The sequence below is a fragment of the Ruditapes philippinarum genome, unplaced genomic scaffold (genome assembly GCF_026571515.1).
Source record: "Ruditapes philippinarum isolate M1 unplaced genomic scaffold, ASM2657151v2 ctg2987_1_1_1_1, whole genome shotgun sequence".
In the NCBI taxonomy this organism is placed as follows: domain Eukaryota; kingdom Metazoa; phylum Mollusca; class Bivalvia; order Venerida; family Veneridae; genus Ruditapes; species Ruditapes philippinarum.
Window position 1 is genome coordinate 134393 of NW_026867371.1, and position 13636 is coordinate 148028.

The 13636-nt window shown below is 31.9% G+C and overlaps 1 long non-coding RNA gene across 1 annotated transcript; it reads right to left on the reverse strand.

Moving 5' to 3' along the window:
- Positions 1 to 963: 963 nt before the first annotated feature.
- Positions 964 to 8696, reverse strand: LOC132735845 (uncharacterized). Its single transcript, XR_009626508.1, has 4 exons — positions 8592 to 8696; positions 8024 to 8071; positions 1275 to 1435; positions 964 to 1097 (listed from the first exon to the last, which is right to left on the reverse strand). It is a non-coding gene; the product is annotated as an uncharacterized LOC132735845 (long non-coding RNA).
- Between the last annotated feature and the right edge of the window lie 4940 nt (positions 8697 to 13636).

Here is a 13636-nt window from a genome sequence, read left to right on the forward strand (position 1 = left end):
TAAATTCAAAACAGTGAAATTATCAAAGTGGTAATTTCACTGTTTCAAACCTTTAAAATAATTAATATTGATTAAACATCTGATGCAAGATCACTTTTGTTATAAAGCTACAAGTTTAGTGTAATAAAAACCTTTGTGTTTAAAATGAAAATAAACAAAGAAACATAACGACAGATCTGTAACTGGTCTCGTCCTTTTTGACTAATGTATTTGGCAAGAGTGGATGTTTATTGGAATATCATCTTCATATTATTATGAAATGTTAGTTGAAATACCGATATTGATAAAATATTTCTATTGTTTGTTTTGATTGGGTTATACGTCGCACTGACACAGTATATGTCCAGGTTTGGTGGTGTAGTTTTCTATAGGGCATTATTTCAGGCATGAACCTGCACCTGAATAGAGCTTGGTGACGTTTGTAATACAAATACATCATAGTTACTATTAAAGCTGTTTAATCGTTCTGCTACCAGCACGCCAACAAATAAAGAAATGATGACATACTGGATAATTTATTGCGATTTGTACTGAAATTGAATGTTTTAACAATGAAGACAAAAAACTACAAAGAAGGTTACTTTCGACACTTGAATAGGCCCCAAAGAACTACATTTAGCACACCAGTTTTCAAATAACGAATACAATCTAGTTGCGAATGACTTGATATATATGAACGCATATTCTAAAACACTGGAGATCTATCAAGATTTATACGTGGAAATTTCTACTCCGGTCCGATTGAGTCTGCTTACAGGAGACAAACAAACGAGAAATGTATTTAACTTCCATGCAGCACAATCAACCTTTCAAAACTTGCAAAAATCGCGAAAGTAATAAGGCAACTATAGATAAAGACTAGAAAATCACCAGGGTACTACCATAAAACACTCACATACCTTAAATCCGTCGAAGCGATAAAAACAAGAAAAAGGTATTTATAAAATTGGCATTGAAAAAAATCAACATTTCAATATTACTTACCTAGGTCATGGCACAGTCCTGCAATCTGTACACATAAAATATCTTTTGGGTCCAGTATTCCTTCCTGTTTGTTTCTTATTTCCTTCAATAATTTGCCCGCAAGAAAACATACACTGGAAATTATTGCACAACGTTGTTTTAGTGTGTGCTTAAAGCTATCATATGAAGCAGCTTGTGTTTAAAATCTAATTTGCATTACATTTTCACACATTCTTAAGAAAAACATAAATAAAGTTTATAAATACGGGAACGAAATCAATTCATTTAGAAGGGATTTATAAAACACTTACCCAAGCGAATGCTCAAATCTGTTGTGACTGGCTCCCGGGTAAACCAAATAACAGGTTCCAATTTGTTTTATATTTCTCAGGCGTTGAAAGTACGGCGTGTCTATTATCTTCACACATAATTCAGGCAATTCTATATGCCCATGGATAGGGTCATTGAAGACCTTGAAAATTTTTCATAATAACAATGTAAATTCAATGTTTATTTATGAACGTCTTTAAAACTAATAAAGTATTTTCCACGTGTTTCTGGGAGTAACTGTTTTGGAGATATATTGATAATCATGATCGGTAAATATTCAATATCTTTATTGTACAAGAGGCCTCCGGCCCATACAGAGTGTATACAATATACAATACAAATTGGCAATACGAATTTCTAATACAATTATAAAATACAATCTGAATATAAATTATTCAAAACATTTAAGAAAATTATCCCTTTCTTTCATTGCATAATACATATACTTAGCAACATTACGTATCAATGACTCGTCTTCAGTTGCCATCAAAGAGTAGAACTTTTGAACATTCGGATATTGATAATAATACAATGGTATATAGTAAGAACGTAAAATTGCATATAAAGAACACACAATAAGAAAGTGATATTCGTCCTCTAACATTGATTCACAATACATACAATCACGATGTTCTCTATCAATATTAAAATGTCTACCCTTTTCAACCATTAAACAATGTGAAGAGCTTCTAAAACTAGCAAAACATTTTCTATATTTGTCAATATCTATAACAGAAATATATTTTTCACTTTTAAAGGTAGTCTTAAACATAACATAATGATTTAATTTTACATTTTCTAGACACTTTAATTGCCAATTTTGCACAAACTGGTCTTTTAGACGCTGTTCATATTGCACTATAAATAATTTAGGATTGGCTACAACCTGTGCCTCCCATACGTATCCAAATCCATTTTTATATAGGTTTAATCGTATATCAGTCACCCAATTTTTGTATCCAATACTGTCATAATACATCAGCATTTCATAACATAAGCGTGTATATCTATCTCTAGGGAGATTTATAAGTCTCAACCAAAATCTATACAACGTTTTGCAGCAAATATATACATTGGGTATCTACCTAGATCGCCAAGAATAGCGTCATTACAAGCAGAAACATTGACATTCAAAAAACGTTTACAAGCATATAATTGTACAGTTTCTATACATTTATTGTCTTTAAGACCCCACAATTCTGATCCATATAGCATTATGGATGCTACTTTACAATAAAAAATCTTAAAAAATGTTTTATGTGGTAAACAAGAAATATGTTGAAATGAACTGAGAATATACAAAAGTACTTTTTTCGCTTTGGTGGCCATAGCCTCAGCCATTTTGTACAAAGATAATCTGTTACTAAAATATATTCCAACATATGTGAAACCACTAACAATTTCTAACTGGTTACCATTATACTGTCATTTTTCTCTTCTAGATAACTGACCACCTCTTTTAAATACAATTACTTTAGTTTTTTCAATATTAACTACAAGTTTACTACTAATGCAAAATTGTTGTAACAAGTTTAGTTGTTTTTGTAGACCGACAATAGTATCTGAAAGTAATGCTATATCATCAGCAAACATAAGTAAAAATACTTCAACAATATCAGGAAAAAGTTGGATACCTCTGATATCATTTTCCACCATTAAAATATACAATTCATTTATAAACAAAGCAAACAAAATTGGACTCAAACTACAACCTTGACGAAGTCCTATTGGACATTCAAAAATATTTGAAAGATTCCCATTTGAACGTACACATGATTTAACAGAAAAGTATATACTTTGAATTGTATTATACAATTTACCCTTAACTCCATCTCTTCTTAAAATATCGTATAATATTGTGTGGTCCACGGAATCAAAAGCCTTCTGAAAATCTATAAAGGCTACATATAAAAATCGACGTTTCATATTAAAATACCTAGAGACAATTGATTGCAATACAAATGCGTTATCAATAGTACTATATCCGGCTCTGAATCCTGCTTGGGATTCAGAAAGTTTATTAAAAGCGTCGGCGTAAAAAGTAAGCCGTTTAGTAACAATTGTAATATACACTTTACTAAGTACATCAAGAAGTGCAATGCCCCTATAATTATTGGGATCATTTAAACTTCCTTTCTTATGTAAAGGAATAATAATTGAAGTTGCCCAACTAGTTGGAAATTCACCTTTCGTAAAAAGTCTATTAAATAATTTACGAATATACGGTAATATATATTGAATACCGTAGGCAAGTTGCTGCGGCAAAAGATTACCACCCGAAGCTTTATTAAGTTTAAGTGATTTGATACTTGTCAGTATCTCTTCATCAGAGATATCAGAATTAAATATCAACTGCTCAATTTCATCAAAATGTGTGTTTAAATCTACATCTTCTGAGCCGGTTTCACTATGCTGATTTGTATTAGTATTAGAAAACAAATCTCTAAAATGATTATACCAGTCATCTAATGATATGTTAGATTCAGTTTTAGATTTAATAAGTACACTTTTTATTTCCCGCCAAAATCTACGCGGGTCATGAACACATGAGTCTACTTTAGATAAATACTTTTTAGTATATAACCAATGTTTATGTTTACATAAATTTCTATAATACCGTTTACTTTCTAAATAAACTTTTAATGTTTCATTACATTTTCTTTTTCTAAACTTTTTAAGCAATATTTGCGATTTTCGTTTTGCTTCTCTACAATTTGAATCAAAGCATGCATTTTTTCTCACCACTCTATATTTTTTCTTATCTTTTTAAACTCAGTACAACTTTTATTTATTGACATTTCAAATTCTTGTATAATATCATTAATATCACAATTGTCATTATTTAACATATTGTCAACCGACTGGAAATTACCCTGTAAAATATTTTCAGATAAATTCCTGCGGTATTCTTCGCAATTGCCACTATTTAAATCATAATACACACAGTCGGATACCACATGTTTATCCCTGCTTTGCTTTTGTGACGTAATCATTGATAAAGACAGTGGAAAATGACAACTTTCTGTATTTGATTTGATTTCAAAATTTTTTACACGATCCATCAAACTTTTTGTGAGAATATAGTAATCTATTGTACTGCATCCATTTTGATTTACAAAAGTATAACCATCACTACCAGTACTTCTGCCAAATCTTCCGTTAATGATATAACAAGAAAACACTTTACAAAAATCTATTAACTCTCTCCCAAACTTATTAATTTTAGTATCATTTGAAGCTCTAAAAGTACCAATATCACCATCAACAATATCGTTAAATTCATCAAGCTCTGGAATATTGTGCGTACCAATAATAAAATCACATAAAGTACCTGTTCTAGCATTGAAATCTCCATTTAGCATCAGATCAGTATTTAAGAAATTGTTTCTTATAATAACATCTTCTAATTGTGTTAAACCGGAAACTATATTGTCAGTATAGAACGGTGAATGTTCTGGTGGAAGATACAGTGAAACATATAAAACATCATTTTCTATATTAAACAATTTTTTACTTATCAGTAATATAACACCATAGCTAAACTCATCACAAACGCGCTTAACAAACTTTGTATAACAGTTTCTAACCAGCACAAGTACCCCACTCATAATTCTTCCACCGCAGGTAGATAATTTTGCAGACAAATAAAAAGATGACAAATCAGGGAAATATTTATCACAATAACTATAGTCATCATCCTATGTCTTTTGCAAACTAATGATATCATATTGTGATAAAAAGTCAGAAATATCAGAATAAAACAATTTCGATTTCAAACCTTCGACATTCCATGAAATCAAGTTTATATAGTCATTACTTCGTGTTGGGCTTTGACCTCCATCCTATGCGAAAATTTCTAAATTAATTACATCCTTCCTATCATCAGAGGTAACCACCTCCATATCATCTACATCACCTGTGTCCGGATAATGTGAGGGATTAACACTCTCACCATCTGATCGCTGAGATTTATTTTAAGATATCCCATTTGTAAATTTTACACGAGTATCATCACCGTGTTGTTGCTTAGGTTGCAATTCAACTAGCTGGCCCCTATAGAAATACCCATGACGACCCTTTTCCTTTAGCTCCTTCAAGCACCTACGTTGACGTGCTGTTAGATCATCACCAACGCGAATACCTTTGTCACGCAATCGAGATCGACCGGCATAGACATGAGCCTTGTCATCCTCAAACCGGAAATGGACTATTGTAAGTGGTGTGCTATCGCTGGTAAGTTGACCAAAACATTGTACGTGTTTGATATCATCAGAACGCCAGCAAATCTTATCATCAGCAACTTTGAGCACATTGTCAATAACAAATTTTTTACGGCTTGTCAAATTACTCTCAGGGTCTATTTTAAGCCCAAAAATTCTAATTTTTTCGCGATTCGCATATCGTTCTAAAAAGTCAAGGCCACTTTCAAGCTTCGAAATATTATCTTCATGTCTATTACATCGACCATCTATATAATCGGTATCAATCCTCAGATTTTCACTTAAATCTTGCAACTTTAGGACATCCTTTTCACATTTTCCAACCCGTATTTCATTTATTTTCTGTTCTTTAGACACTTTAGTTACATCAGATCTAAATTCATATTATTGAAAACTTGGAGGGTATAAAGCAAAATACAAATTTCAAAAACTATGCAAAGCAGGTCGTTTAAATATCAAAAACGAGTGTTTACAAGCGTGTCTTGGGGCATCCGTGGCCGAGTGGTTAAAGTCGTTGACTTCAAATCACTTGCCCCTCACCGCTGTGGTTTCAAATCCCGACAGGGACTTTGGATTCTTTTATGTGAGGAAGCTATCCAGCTAGCTTACGGAACGTCGGTGGTTCTACTCAGGTGCCTGTTCGTGCCTGAAATAATGCACCGAAGGGCATCTGAGGTCTTCCTCAACCAGTAAAGCTGGAACGTCGCCATGTGTCCTATACTGTGTCGGTGTGACTTAAAATTCAACTAAACAAACAAACAATCAAACAAACAAACGTGTCTTTTTTATTTATGTTTGTTTAATACGCAAGAAATCATAACAGACTAGTTTCCTATCAAACTTTTGAACTACTTATTTAGCAGGTTAAGAAGCGATATTTTTGTGCATTTGCCGCTCGCTGTATTGGATATAGAAAGGAATCAGTATATCTGGTAGCAAGAGTTAACATTTATTAACAGTTTGAATATAATCTTTGGTTACATGTTAACAGCCCGAGGGTTGAAAAGTAAAAATTGCAGAATTATGTTACTTTTGGAAATACGTTTTTCCAGTTTAATCCTTCAATTTTTGAATGAAACATCATTCCAACTTAGTTCCACTGGACGTTACGCCATACAGTTTCGAATACTTTATGCAACTTGTACGTTTAAACCCTTCCGCATTTTACACGAATCCAAAATTCTGATAATTATTAAATTTAAGTACAAAAAAACCATTGTGTTGTTTATAAAATTCTCTAAATTTTGATACCAAATCTGCCACTATTTTGCTCAATTAAGTACAAAGAATTTCCATATTACCAAGAGCTGACTTTCTTTTGCAATAAAATACGAAAAACTGTGATATTTTCCGACAATATATAAACACTTGATAGATATTATGCATTTTCAAAACTTTAGTTCAATATATGCAATATTCATAAAAGTCAGAGAATGTTTGCATTTTACAAACTTTGCATCACCCTTTAAATAATATCCAGCTAGCTTATGAAAAGTCTGATTCTAAGACGATGCATCGACAAATAAATACAGCCATACCTGAGGGCAAGCTAAATTGTTCATGATTTGTATAAATACTTATTTTCACCGCTCAGATTACGTCACATGCCTAAAAATGAATCATCAACAGTGATTTTATTGCGTATTTACACACACTTTTGGTCCTTATCTCTGTTCCAAAAGAGGAAAATATGGGTTGTGTTACAAAATTTAATATCATAGAGGTTTCCCTTCACAAGTTTTGTTGGATAGTCGCCATATGATCTATACTGTGTTGGTGCGACGTTAAACACAGCAACAACAACAGCAAAATCTTAATCATACGGAATTATGCGAAATTTTAACATTTTCAAAACTTTGCATTAGTTAATATATCAACAGGTTTCAAAGTCCTGCGACCTTTCCAGACGTAATATGAACTTTTGATAGATGTTACGCATTTTCAAAATTTTGTGCCACTTCAAACCGAAGTGTATTACGTTACTTGAGGGTCATTTATGAGCTCTGCATTTTATCTGTTATGTTTATATTGTTTTATCTGCACAACAGGAGCATCTTCAGTCCACTAGTAGATAATGTAGGTAAACAATACAAATATGATAACGGAAATTTATTTAGATATGAAGGATAAAACAGCAACAATTCAGGAGATATGGACGAATTTATTGATTTAACTAAACTTTCTTACATCACGGAAAAATATACAATTTTACATGCATGGTGGAGTTCAGGGGAGGACATTCCAAGGACAAATTTTAAAATAGTTATCTTTAGAATTATTTGATGTGTCTAAGAAATATGCGGCATATCATTAATCTGCTATGTCACATTTCTTTACCATTTTTCTAGAATATTAACATTTATACAGTATTACAAATTTGCGTTTTAAATAATGATTTCTTCAACATAACTATACTGTTATTTAATAATTCAGGACACTATGATCTCGCTCAGGTTTTGCAATGATTGGTATTTATTGTTACTGTTCTAGCTACTTTTGAACAATCTTACCTTGCTGCATCTTCCCATGATTTCTTCCATAACTTTAGTTAAGTTCACCTAATAAAGACGTTTAGAAAGAATGTATTTATATGTAATTAATTGCTTATACCGTTTTGAATGTTAAACATTACGTCGACAGATGAATGTAAAATTAAATAAAAAATTAAGATTATGTTCAAAAAATAAAACCATAGCCAAGCATATAAATAAAGTATAGCAATCAAGTATACAAATAAATAACGTACAGCCAAATATACAAATATAGTTTTACCAAGTATACAAATAATGCATAGCCAAGTATAAAATAAAGTATGGCTAAATATACAAATATAGTTTAGCCAATTATACAAATAATGCATAGCCAAATATAGAAATATAGTTTTGCCTAGTGTACAAATTAACTATAGCCAAGTGGTGAAAAAAGTAAATTAATAAGATTTTGCCATAGCTTTCATACATCTTATAAACAGTCTAATGAAGTATCAATAGTTTTATAATTGTAACATATTATTTCTTTGAGATCTCTTTTCTCCAAAGTAAAACAATGAAAGGACTGCTATAAATGAATTCTACTCACTTGATAGGTAGTCCTTTACGTATGATATGTACAGAAGATATGTAACGCTGTATTTTAATCGGTGGCCTTGTTAAATTATCTTTATTTTAGAACAAGCTTGCACGTGTAATATTGTCCCTGTCATATTGTAGATAAAGACAATCTATGAAATTTTGATAACCATGATCTATGAAAATTTTACAAAGATTTATATGTTCTTGCAGTAATGATACTAATGCACTCGCGACACATATGTTAACTTTTAAGTGACTTTTAACATACTTATTTAAAGCAAGTCTGCAATTTTCATGTTATAATTAATTTGCTGTTTTTCATAGCTTCCGAAGGATCACATTTTTTAAGAGTTTTAATTACGAAGCCATTTACTGCTTTCCGTACTGTTGGCTAGAATCATTGAAAATATTTTCAAGTAAAGTCGTTCCGTTGTCACCACACAGAAATGACGTTTAAATAACCTCATGCGTAAGGAATATGAAAAGACGGTACACTTTATGACAGAATATTCAAACAGTAAAAATATAATAATATAAGATAACAAGATAACACAAAAATAGCAATTTTCATTACACAGTAGCAAGGTTTTTAAAACTGTATTTCGGTCTGTGATATTTTAACAAATGTTGTAAAATAATTGTATGAAATGTTACTGTAGAAAAGAACTAGGAATTATTACTTGAATAAGTACCAGGAGCACGTTATTTCTCTGCAATGAAAGTATTGTGAAGCGGCAAACGCAAATTTTCGGCCGTTTCCGTCAGTCTTCGAATAAGGACCCCGAACACAATAGTAAGAATACACAGAAAGGATAGGTATTTCTCCCTAATCTAAATCAAATTGTACATCAGTTGGCATATTTAAAATGAAAATGGTTGTCAGACATACTTTTTATTATAATTGTACCGAAACAGATGTCAAATTACAATTATTTTACATTATTGAAGATTACACAATCCACTGAAACCACGTGGTAGAACTTCTTTTAATCTGTATTAACTCCATAATAGCCGAGGTCGTTTTGATTTCTGTAACGATTCTCTGCATCGATTCACAAAAAAATGTTGCATATCATGTTTAATAGCGTAAACCATAATTATTTTGACGCGAACGCGTATTTATAGTAATTGATTTCATTCCTTTGTAATATGTTATATCAATTTGATTTACTTTTCATCAAGATATTTACATATTCTTATATAAAAACTCATAATTAGTAAAATGTTAACAAGGTCATCACTTCATCAACAGAACCATTTTATAGAAAGTGTTAACTAAACCATTTTCTTCCATTGCATCTCTTTCAACGTGAACGATGTCCTCTCTTCCCATTGCTAGGCAACTGCGCTAATACTCTGTAAAAGTTTAAAGAAACCTTGATCACTTAACAACTGTTTTCTAAAATGAAAACAAACTTGTAACTAAGCTAACAATAAAATATAAGATACAGTAAAATAAAAACACCATAACACATTTAAGCTCTGTAAGATCTGTAATTTCTGCCGCAATCTGATCATTAGCTACAATATTAAAAATTAGTACCGCTAAAGACTTAATGTACGTCAATTGGAGCTTTATCTGATATAAGCTAAACTATTGCAATGAACTAGATATATATGGTTATAAAGCTTTTACTGACAAAAGCACATTAGCTGAATGGTGTCTTAGTAAATTTTCACAAGACATCAGATCAATGTCAGAAAATACCACAGAGCTTGCAGCCCTTTGATTAACTAAAGGTGCGCTTTAGATTTTTGAAGATGAATCATTTCATAATTTATATCCTTTAAAAACATCATTCTAAGTTTTTAGAAAAGTTAAATAATTCATTACAAAGAGATTCTTTCTTCTTTATAAATATAACAACAAATAAGTACTTGATATCTGTCACTGGTATATCGATGCGACAAAGTATTCGCGCAATTTATGGATACTGCAATTGAATTCTTTTACTGTATATTGCTAATGCAAACATCTGTGTATACAAGTTTTGATATCTCGTTTATTTATTTAATGATGTTTAAAACCAATTATTTACTTCTTTGTATACTTGATATATAAATTCAAGTGAAACCTTAACATTTAAAATGGACTTCTCTTTATTCTAATTGCGATACTGACATATTCGTTGCAACCGAGAACTCTAGCATATTTCTGATACTTTGTTAATAGACCGTTAATAACAGGTCATAAAAAAGCTCCCCAAACTATCCAGTCTACTTTATATGTTTAATTAACAGGGGATCAGACTTTTGACTGCTACTAGCATAGTATACAGAAAGATAAATTAAGACTAGGTGCATTTCAACGACTATTTAAAGCGAAACAATATCATTTGGTCAAAGTCTTAATGTACGTCAAATGGAGCTTTACCTGATCATAAGTTGCAATATCATTAGTTTCGCCAAAGACAAAATGTTGGACAACTGAAACTTTATCTGATCATAAATTGCAATATCATTAGCAAAAGACTTAATGTACGTCATTTGGAGCTCTATTTGATTCGAAGAGAGCCACGTGACTTGAAGAGGGTAAACATTCCCAGTGCCCAGCGTTTATGAACATTTAAACTTGCTACAAATTTCTTAGCAGTCAACAAAATCGGTGATTTACAGACAAATAATGTTATGCATGAACTATTATATTACAACAGATACTTCAAAAAGTTATTTATTATTGAACTTGAGCTTTAAAAATAATTAATAGTACAGTTATACAAATCAGAGTAATCACGTTTCAGCTGAAGCTAAAATTAAACAATTTTGTTAAATTATTAAAAGAGATTATAGTGAAATTATTAGGAAATTCTATCGATACCCACTGCATAAATGCATAACGTTTTTATGTTGGTGGTCATGTAAAAGTTAAATATAACCTATTTAATATGGTTACTTTTAAATAAGACCATTTTATCCTTGGAAAAAATCCGGTGGTCTTCACCTATAGGTTATCAACATTATTACGATTTGTTAAGGGCATTTCCTAGTAATATATTTTATTGACTACAATACTACTAAAATTTTATGAGAAAAATTTCTCATAGAAATATGTTTGAGAAAAATGAAATTGATGGTTAAGCTTTACAGTAGGGTTGATAGTGAACTTTTAAATATTAAGGCCAAAAAATGGCTGATTAATTAATCCAAGTTTCAATATCATAAGTGTTAGTTATCTAGATAGGAAACTTGCAGCATCTGCAATATCTCAGTGTTTTCTTGAACGACATTATCTAAGGGATAATCTATATAAAAAGTGTCATCATAAAAATGTTGTCTGCTTGAGGGAATAGAGTGCATGCCGAGACTCAAGTTGACTCCAGTAGAACACAACAGACTTCTGTTTAACAGAAACTTTTCTTAGCTTTAACCCTAGACCTAATCTGGAATAGTTTTACATTGGGTTTTCAAATATGCATTGTCCTTTCTTTTCATCAGTCCTTGAACTTCTTGTTCATATAATATCATCCTGTATATATCATACTTATGTTTAAAAAATGTTTAACTAATATTTTTCCTACATTCATGGCACCATAGCCGTGCTTTCCCTACGAATTGCCCTTCTTCACTTCATAATTTAAATTTACAAGAAATGCTTCATGTACAATTTTAGAAACAAATGTAACTTTCAGAGTAAAATATAAAGTCCATTCTTTTTCTTTGACTTTTATTATTTTAATTCGCATTTATTTAACAGTAGAAAAACAAGTGGTTCTTTACTATAAACACTTGATATCTGAAGACAAAGCAGTAGTTTAAATTGCATTTGAAATATTTATAAACACAATGAATATTATTAATGGATAATTGCATCCTGTAATATCAACTGATACTTTAGCTTTTCAGTAATTAATGTGGTCAAGATGTGTGTATTCCTTCATTCTCTGTAGTAAATTGTTGTATTTACAATAGCAGCCGTGTGTATAGTCACGTTACGGGCTTTTCGATACAGAGTATAAGATGCAATAATTCTGGTTCCGCCAAAGACAAAATATACGTCAACTTGAGCATAACCTGATCATAAGCTGCAATATTTTTGGGTACGCCAAAGACTGAATGTACGCCAACTGGAGTCTTATATGATCATTAGGTGCAATATAATTGGTTCCACCAAAGACTTAATGTACGCCAACTGGAGCTTTGTCTGATCATAGGCTACAATGCCATTGGTTCCACCAAAGACTTAATTTACGTCAACTGGAGCTTTGTCTGATCATAGGCTACAATGCCATTGGTTCCACCAAAAGACTTAATGTACGCCAACTGGAGCTTTGTCTGATCATAGGCTACAATGCCATTGGTTCCACCAAAGACTTAATGTACGCCAACTGGAGCTTTGTCTGATCATAGGCTACAATGCCATTGGTTCCACCAAAGACTTAATGTACGCCAACTGGAGCTTTGTCTGATCATAGGCTACGATGCCATTGGTTCCACCAAAGACTTAATGTACGCCAACTGGAGCTTTATTTGATCATAGGCTACAATGCCATTGGTTCCACCAAAGACTTAATTTACGTCAACTGGAGCTTTGTCTTGATCATAGGCTACAATGCTATTGGTTCCACCAAAGACTTAATGTACGCCAACTGGAGCTTTTTTTGATCATAGGCTACAATGCCATTGATTCCCCCAAAGACTTAATTTACGTCAACTGGAGCTTTGTCTGATCATAGGCTAAAATGCCATTTGATTCCCCCAAAAACTTTCTTTACGTCAACTGGAGCTTTGTCTGATCATAGGCTACAATGCCATTGATTCCGCCAAAGAGTTAATTTACGTCAACTTGAGCTTTGTCTGATCATAGGCTAAAATGCCATTGATTCCGCCAAAGACTTAATTTACGTCAACTGGAGCTTTGTCTGATCATAGGCTAAAATGCCATTGATTCCGCCAAAGACTTAATTTACGTCAACTGGAGCTTTGTCTGATCATAGGCTACAATGCAATTGATTCCACCAAAGACTTTATTTACGTCAACTTGGAGCTTTGTCTGATCATAGGCTACAATGCAATTGATTCCGCCCAAAGACTTAATTTACGTCAACTGGAGCT